The sequence below is a fragment of the Salvelinus sp. IW2-2015 genome, linkage group LG4p (genome assembly GCF_002910315.2).
Source record: "Salvelinus sp. IW2-2015 linkage group LG4p, ASM291031v2, whole genome shotgun sequence".
NCBI lineage: Eukaryota > Metazoa > Chordata > Actinopteri > Salmoniformes > Salmonidae > Salvelinus > Salvelinus sp. IW2-2015.
Genome location: NC_036841.1, coordinates 6,318,130 through 6,328,129, shown reverse-complemented (window position 1 = coordinate 6,328,129; position 10,000 = coordinate 6,318,130). Strand labels below are relative to the sequence as shown.

The 10,000-nt window shown below is 38.8% G+C and overlaps 1 pseudogene; it reads left to right on the top strand.

Moving 5' to 3' along the window:
• Positions 1-10,000, top strand: part of LOC111956842 (aquaporin-11-like) — a 26,773-nt pseudogene that overhangs the window by 678 nt on the left and 16,095 nt on the right.

Sequence of the window (10,000 nt, the reverse complement as noted above, 5' to 3'; positions counted from 1 at the left end):
ATCTACTCTATTGTTGTCTCTATGTAATGGATACATTATTCTATCTCTATTTGTCGCTATGTAATGGCATACAATATCTACTCTATGTTGTATCTATGTAATGGATACATTATCTACTCTATTTGTTGTCTCTATGTGATGGATACATGATCTACTCCATTTTGTCTCTATGTAATGGATACATTATCTATTCTATTGTTCTCTATGTAATGGTTACATTATCTACTCTATTGGTTATAATGTAATGGACACATTATCTATTATATTGTTGTCTCTATGTAATGGATACATTACTATTCTATTGTTGTCTCCATGTAATGGATACATTGTCTATCTATTGTTGTCTCCATGTAATGGATACATTATCTACTCTATTGTTGATTCTATGTAATGTACACATTATCTATTCTATTGTTGTCTCCATGTAATGATACATTATCTATTCTATTGTTAATTATATGTAATGGATACACTCTACTATATTGTTGTCTCCATGTAATGGATACATTATCTATTCTATTGTTGTATCTATGTAATGGTTACATTATCTATTCTATTGTTGTCTCCATGTAATGGATACATTATCTACTCTATTGTTGATTCTATGTAATGGATACATTTATCTACTCTATTGTTGATTCTATGTAATGGATACATTATCTACTCCATTGTTGTCTTATGTAATGGATACATTATCTACCTATTGTTGTCGCTATGTAATGGATACATTATCTACTCTATTGTTGTATCTATGTAATGGATACATTATCATACTCTATTGTGTCTCTATTGATATACATGATCTACTCCATTGTTGTCTCTATGTAATGGAACATTATCTATTCTAGTTGTTCCTTATGTAATGGTTACATTATCTACTCTATTGTTGATTATATGTAATGGACACATTATCATTATATTGTTGTCTCTATGTAATGAACATTATTTCATCTATTGTTGTCTCCATGTAATGGATACATTATCTATTCTATTGTTAATTATATGTAATGAGTACATTCTCTACTATATTGTTGTCTCCATGTAATGGATACATTATCTATTCTATTGTTGTATCTAGTAATGTTACATTATCTATTCTAGTTGTTGTCTCCATGTAATGGAACATTAATCTATCTCTATTTGTTGTCTCTATTTGAACATTAATATTCTATTGTTGTCTCCATGTAATGGATACATTATCTACTCTATTGTTGATTCTATGTAATGGATACATTATCTATTATATTGTTGTCTCTATGTAATGGATACATTATATATTATATTGTTAATTATATGTAATGGATACCTATTTTATTCTTTATAATGGAGAGTATTGGATGAAAAATCTATTATATTCTATGTAAAATGTACACTACCGTTCAAAGGTTTGGGTTCACTTAAAAATGTCCTTGTTTTTGAAAGAAAAGCAATATTTTTGTCCATTAAAATAACATCAAATTGATCAGAAATACAGTGTAGACATTGTCTAGGCCCATTATCAACAACCATCACTCCTGTGTTCCAATGGCATGTTGTGTTAGCTAATCCATGTGTAGCATTTTAAAATGATAATTGATCATTAGAAAACCCTTTTGCAATTACGTTAGCACAGCTGAAAACTGTTGTCCTGATTAAAGAAGCAATATAACTGGCCTTCTTTAGACCAGTTGAGTATCTGGAGCATCAGCATTTGTGAGTTCGATTACAGGCTCAAAATGGCCAGAAACAAAGGACTTTCTTCTGAAACTCGTCAGCCTATTCTTGTTCTGAGAAATGAAGGCTATTCCATGCGAGAAATTGCCAAGAAACTGAAGATCTCGTACAACGCTGTGTACTACTCCCTTCACAGAAGAACAACGCAACTGTCTCAAACCAGAATAGAAAGAGGAGTGGGAGGCCCCGGTGCACAACTGAGCAAGAGGACAAGTACATTAGAGTGTCTAGTTTGAGAAACAGACGCCTCACAAGTCCTCAACTGGCAGGTTCATTAAATAGTACCCGCAAAACACCGTCTCAATGTCAAGAGTGAAGAGGCGACTCCGAGATGCTGGCTTCTAATGGATACATTATCTATTATATTGTTGTCTCTATGTAATGGATACATTATCTATTCTATTGTTGTCTCTATGTAATGGATACATTATCTATTCTATTGTTAATAATATGTAATGGATACATTATCTATTATATTGTTGTCTCTATGTAATGGATACATTATCTATTCTATTGTTAATTATATGTAATGGATACATTATTATTATATTGTTGTCTCTATGTAATGGATACATTATCTATTCTATTTGTTGTCTCTATGTAATGGATACATTATCCATTATATGTTGTCTCTATGTAATGGATACATTATCTATTCTATTGTTGATGCTATGTAATGGATACATTATCTATTATATTGTTGTCTCTATGTAATGGATATCTATATATTCTATTGTTGTCTCTATGTAATGGATACATTATACTCTATTGTTGATGCTATGTAATGGATACATGATCTATTATATTGTTGTCTCTAGTAATGGATACATTATACAGTATATTATATTGTTAATTATATGTAATGGATACTATTTTAGTCTATTCTTTATAATGGAGAGTATTGGATGAATAATCTATTATATTCAGTAATATGTAAAAAGTAAATGTACACTACCGTTCAAAAGTTTGGGTCACTTAAAAATGTCCTTGTTTTTGAAAGAAAAGGAAAAACAATTGTCCATTAAAATAACATCAAATTGATCAGAAATACAGTGTAGACATTGTTAACGTTGTAAATGACTATTGTAGCTGGAAACGGCTGATTTTTAATGGAATATCTAATTAGGAAACAGAGGCCATTATCAGCAACCATCACTCCTGTGTTCCAATGGACGTTGTGTTAGCTGAACGATAGTGTTATTTCTATGGGTACATATTCTATTCTATGCATAATGACATTCTATTGCCGTCTTTCTATGATGGATATGTATTATATGGATACATATTCTATTCTACTCTATTGTATTTAGGAGCGGTGTGCTGAGGATGGTGTGCCAGTTCATGGCAGCTAGCGTGGCTCGTACCATGCTACAGGGGCTGTGGGCCCTCGGTCTCTCTGACCTGCACCTGAGACACACACTCCAGGGCTTCCAATGCATTAGCCCCATCCACACAGACACACACACCAGCCTGGTGCTCCCGGCCCTCTGGTCACCCGCTTGCAGCTGTTGGAGCTGCAGGGGCCTTGCCATGCAGACCGCCTTCACACACACGAACACTATGGACCAGAGGTACCGGGTACATGCCATAGCAGCACTCACCGCTACCTGACTATGCAGGTGGTTACCGTGTTTAACCCTGTGTGTGTGTTATTGTTGCAGGTGTCAGAGATAGGAGCAGTGTTTAACCCTTTGTGTGTTTGTGTTGCAGGTGGCAAGATGACGGGGCTGTGTTTAACCCTGCGTTGGCCCTCTCCACCCAGTTCTCCTGCAGTGGGCACTCCTTTCTGGATTACTGCCTGGTCTACTGCTGGCTCCTCTACTAGGTACTAAGAACACACACACACACACACAACACACACACACACACACACACACACACACACACACACACAACACACCACACACACACACACACACACACAACACCCACACAACACAACACACACACACACACACACACACACACACACACAAACAGGTGAACTATGGGGTCCACTTTCTTTTTCTGTTTTCTGACATTACTCCCACCTCTCTTCTTCCCACCTCCCATCCTCTTTCTCCTTATTCCTCCTCTTTTTCTGCCTAATCTCTTTCCTTGTCACTCCTCCAATTCTTTCTCTGCCTCATTCACTCTCCTCTTCCATCTCTCTCTCTCTCCCTGCAGGTATGATGTGTTCGGTCCTGTTGTTTGATCAGATGTTGTCTGGTAGAGGCTTCTCCTACCGCCCCTTCTGGCTAACAAGAGGAAATGACCCTGGGTCATTTTCATTAGTGCACACGTAGCAAAACCGTTTTGCAACAGAAAACATTTAACTACAAAAACAAGTCTTTTATTAGACAAGTTCAGGTAGTTCCTCCTTTTCGGTTCGTTTTCTTCTGTTTGGTGTCTACGGCCCTGGACCCACCATCAATCCCTACGAACCGAAGACCCTGATGCATAATGACCTCTTTAAAACTAGCACATTCAAACAAAAACAAGACTATATATTGAGATGTTTTTTAATCTAGTATGATTTGTGCAGTGGTGGCTGGTGGCACTTAAAAATTGGTCTGAAACGTAATGATACCATTTCATTTACTTTAATCCAGACATTTTTATGAGCTGTCTTCCTCTGGATTGATGTAAGAAAAAAAGGATTTCTGTAGTTAGTAGTGTTAGTAGCATATTTAAAACACTTTGAGATAGTAATTTATGTAAGTTCTTCAATAGATATGCCTATGGCCAACTTGAGGAGTATTGTCAACCTTCCCAAGTCACCCCGCTCCTCCGCAGTCCACACACTCCACTGGCTTCCAGTCAAAGCTCACATCTACTACAAGACCATGGTACTTGCCTACAGAATAACAGAGGAACTGCCCCTCCAATCTACCTTCAAGCTATGCTCAAACTCTACATCCAACCCGAGGACTCCGTTCTGCCTCTGGTCTCTTGACCTTCCCCACCCTATGGGAGGGAAGCTCCCGCTCAGCCCAGTCCAAGCTCTCCTCTGTCCTGGCACGCCAATGGTGGAACCAGCTAGGACAGCAGAGTCCCTGCCATCTCCAAAAACATCTGAAACCTACCTCTTCAAAGAGTATTAAAATAATTCCCACAGTATCCATCTCTTCGCACCCCCCCACAAAAGCCTTTTGTGAACTAACACTCGCACTTTACTTTTCTCCCTTACTAGCTCTGACTTTGCTGAAAGCTACTTTGAGGAAAAACATGCTTGCTATTACTGTGATATGTGGTTGTCTCACCTAGCCATCTTAAAATGAATGCACTATAGGTCACTCTGGATAAGAGCGTCTGCTAAATGACAAAAATGTAATCTAAATGTACGCAAACTGGGTGACCTAGGTGAATGATAAAAAAGGTGCTCTGAGAATAGTTTTGATGATTTAAGTTGTTGAATGATCAGAGTTGAGTTGCTTTTCCAATCATTAAGCGGTGAGTGAGTGTAGCTCCTGGCCTGCTACACCAGACACATAACTTTTGCAGATCAAGAGTTGCTCCTATTTATTTAAATGAAACATGGACGTAAACACTCTGTGAGAGGCTTGTGCTGCTCAGCATAAAATCGCAATATTATGCAAAATGAACAATATCTATGGATAAAAATCTAAATAAAAAAAGGAACTGATACAGGGGCGCCGCCAGGGATTTTGGGCCACATGAAAAGATATCACATTGGCCACACCACCACAGGCCATACCAACCCTGCGCAATTGCTGTAACCACACACCTCCAGAACCAATCGACCCATTCAAAGCTTTAAATAACTCTAGCTTTGCAGGCTTGCAACTCTCTTGTAGTCCAATATTTACTGACAGTGAGCTGTGAAAATATAACACTGTGCAGACATGCTGTCACGATCGTCAATGGGAGAGAGAGAGGACCAAGGCGCAGCGCGTGATAAGTACATCTTCTTTTAATGAAGGAAAAAACAACCACTTACAAAATGAACAAAAAACAAACGATCGTGAAGCTAAACTGAACTAAGTGCACACATGCAACATAGAACATCGACATAGACAACTACCCAAAAGCTACTGCCTATGGCTGCCTTAAATATGGCTCCAATCAGAGACAATGAATGACAGCTGTCTCTGATTGAGAACCCATCCAGGCAGCCATAGACATAACTAGACAACTATACTCTACTCTGCCCCATACACATGCAACACCCATAGACTAGAGAAAAACATACAAAAACAACCCACCCAACTCACGCCCTGACCAACTAATAAATAAAAGAAAAAGGAACAATAGGTCAGGAACGTGACACATGCAAGACTGATACCCTCTAAAGAAATGTGCTAAAGGCTATATTTTACAGTCTAAAATGGAATGTTAATGGTAAAATTCTTGAATGGAGAATTCTCTTAACATTAATGAATAACTTAAAATAAATATAACTTAAATATACATTAATCTCTTCAATTAAAATAAATTAACATTATCATCTATAGAATGATATAACAAACAAAATATAAAACTTAAAATAAATATAACTTAAATATACATTAATCTCTTCAATTAAAATAAATTAACATTATCATCTATGAATGATATAACAAAATAATAAAATCAGAAGCGATTTTTGAACTGTTTTCAGTATGTCTTAGTCTTGTTCTTCAGCCTGTGGGCATCATGTGTGTAGTGATCCAATATCCATAGAATGCCATTTAACAGTTATCACTGGGTCTTGCTCAGCTTGCTCACAAAGAGCCCAGCGCCAAGCCTTTTTGCTAGCAAAGTCACTGTTCAAGTCTTTGAAGTCCAGCTTCTAGCTAACTGACTTTCAATGGACAGCATGGCAAGACTGCAAAGCCTGTCCTGGGACATAATGGACCTCAAATAGTTTAGCTAACCCGAAAGCTCTTTCGCCACCAGCAACAGTCACAGGCAGTGTGCAAAATATACGTAAAGCAATGCACACTTCTCCAAAAATGATTTGCAGCTGCATCTTACAAATTGCATTCAGGAGATCAAGAGGAGACAAGTTAGGGGGAAAGTGGCAGCATATAGTGTTCAGGTGTCTTACTTCATTTTGAAACTCAGGTGTAAGATCTCTGGAATGCCTCATGATCAGTGGATGGCACACAGAAGGGACTTTATCCTCACTAATCTGCCAACTTTCAGAACAGCAGAAAATTCTTCTACAATTTTTGCAGTGGTGTGGAACCTAGTGTCCAAGTCATTTATGTTGTCCATACAGTAAAAAACAGTGTTCCAAAACAGCTGCACTGTCCTGAGCCGTCTCCTGTTGAGAGGTCTCATCGTGGAATCTCCTCTTTTCCTCTTGTGGCTGTGTTCCTTGCTAAATGTGAGTGCAACATTCATTTGCGTAGCAATCAGTGTTGCCTCCAACAGGAGAGACCCCATCCATCTCTAAGAGCCGCATCTCTTCCTTTAAGGGTCTGATATTGGCTGCCCTCTGTGTCAAGTGAGATGTTCCTGACTGGATAATACATTCCTGCCTCAATGAATTGCAGTACCTGCAATTATGCTAACTGACATGTCATTCACACACAATGCTGCTACCTCCTTCAGTTGGGAGTAGGGCTGGTTCAGGGGTATGGGGATGGGGAGACAGGGCTGCTGAGCAGAAGCTGCATCTGTTGGGCCTGGCACCAGGCAGGGGCAGGGACAACTGATTTAGTATGAATAGCTTGCTAAAAGTTTGCCTGCATTGATTACATCTCGGCTGAAAGATGCGCGAAATGTAAACACTCAGAATTTTCTGTGACGATATTAACTAACTAATGTTAAGGGGATCAAAAGTCGCCTATTTCACTACGGACTACGCTAACAGGTTACTTTCCACAGTCTAACACCACCTTCCTTTGTGAAAAATTGGGCGACATTATCCTTTTCTCTCCATCTTTTTCGTTTATGGAAACCAGATTTTTCTTTAGGAAGCTAAACATATGCTCCACCGCACTCCTCACTCGCAATTCACTGCTAGCAAGTACCGTTCGCGCCTGGTTTGGGGGCAGAGGCTCTCTAGATTTTTACTTTTTGCCAAAAAAAAGAAAATAAACCGTTAGTTTTATTAGTACATTGTAATAAAAAATATTCTATGCTGATAGGTTAATAATTTGATGTTGAATTTGTCAGTCACAGGCCATAGAATCCTAACTTTTCCCACATATATGCAGCCCTGAATTGATACACTACCATTTTTGAAATTGCTCCTTGTGCATTCTACATTTCAAGAGTAAGTTTAAAGCCAGACTGAGACCGCTCGCACCACAGTTTGGGAACCACTTGTCTAGCGGTCTAGCTGCTGCCTCTGGTGCTCTTTACAGCTTACCGTTTCGAATCCAGCCCAAAGCAATTTCAGCACAACTCCTATCTATAATGAACAAAAACAAAACACAACATGCAACAATTTAAAAGATTTTGCTGAGTTACAGTTATATAAGGAAATCAGTCAATTTAAATGCATTTATTAGGCCCTAATCTATGAATATCACAACTGGGCAGGGGCACAGCCATGGGTGGGCTTGGGAGGCATAGCCTCCCAGGTGAAGGTCTTGGGCTGGTGTGGTTACATGTGGTCTGCGGTTGACATACTGCCAAATTGGTAGAGAAATGAACACAAAATCTCTGGTGGACGTTTCTGCAGCCAGCACGCAAATTGCATACTCCCTCAGCTTTAGACATCTGTGGAATGGTGTGTGTGACAAAACATCACATTTTAGAGTGGCCTTTGTCCCCATCACAAGGTGCATCTGTGTAATGCTGTTTAATCAGCTTCTTGATATGCCACACCTGTCAGGTAGATGGGTTATCTTGACAAATGATCACTAACAGGGATGTTAAAAAATTTGTGCATATGGAACATTTCTGGGATCTTTTATTTCAGCTCCTGAAACATGGACCAACACTTTGCATGTTGCGTTTATATTTTTGTTCAGCATAATAAAACAGACTTCAATATTAAAACATTTGTTGACACCTCAGCATAGCTCCATGTTACCTCTGGAATGTGCACATAACACAACACAATGTTATTCATACAAAAACAATTTATTTATTGAAGAGATTTCATACAAAGACAACACCGCTGTTGGGGAAAACTCAGTACACTGGTCTTCAGGTACAAAACACGAGAGGAATATATGTGTGTGGAGATAAACAGAAATGATGCCTTGGGGACAGGAATTGGAGAGGTTGTATTCTCCTATCCCACAATGTTACCACAAGTGCTTTGACTGGCTGAGTTGAGTTCCATCTGAGAGAAGAAAAGGGAGAAAAAAAGACAGTGAGAGACTTAACTACAGTATAGTAATGCAGGTCCATAAGGTTGACAGCAGGATGTGGATTTAAAGGTGATCACACAAAACATCACACTAACATACTGATAATTATAATGTAGTATTATGATATGTTTTTACTAGTGGTCTACGTCTGCATCTTCAAACTGTCCGGCCACCGTCGACCCTGCATCCACCTCCATCCCATCTGCAAAGACAGACATAGAAATATAATGACTAGAACAGCCAATATACTGATTATCATGAAACACCTGCAGCTTTCTTCATGCTCATTGTGTTCATAACGGGTGTGGGCTATGCTCTGAACTACATACCTGCTAGTCAGAGTGAAAAAAAATTAAGTTATTATAATTTATTTTTTTCAGAATAGAGATAGGGCTCTGAATGCCTTGAAGACAAAGTACATGTGACCAAGTCACACAGGAAAAAAACATTCATACTGGAAATTCCAGCAGTGTGTCAAACAAACCTGCCCAGATTGATTTCCTGAGTTATATTACTTACTACGTTAAGTTACAGACATTCAGAAAGTATTCAGACCCTTGACTTTTTCCACATTTTGTTACGTTACGCTTTAGCGCCAGAGGAGATGGCTGCCGTTTTACGGGCTCCTAACCATTTGTGCTATTTTGAGTGTTTTTTGCATTGTTTGTAACTTATTTTGTACATAATGTTTCTGCCACCTTCTCTTTATGACTGAAAATAGCTTCTGGACACAGAACAGCGATTACGCACATTGAACTGGACAAAGATTTTTTCTTTAATGAGTCGGACGCGAAGAATTTACTCCAGATACCCGACCAGGCTCAAAGAAGAGAAGACGCCAGTACAGGGGTACACAGGTCCATGTCTCTTGTGATAATTTGTCGGCGAGTGGGTAACCCGCCTCTACCATCCGTCCTATTGGCCAACGTGTAATCATTGGAGAATAAACTGGATGAGCTAATGGATAATAATACAGTTGGCTGGTTTCTGTGCATCGGCAAGACCGAACAGCTGGGTCCATTAAGACAGGTTGT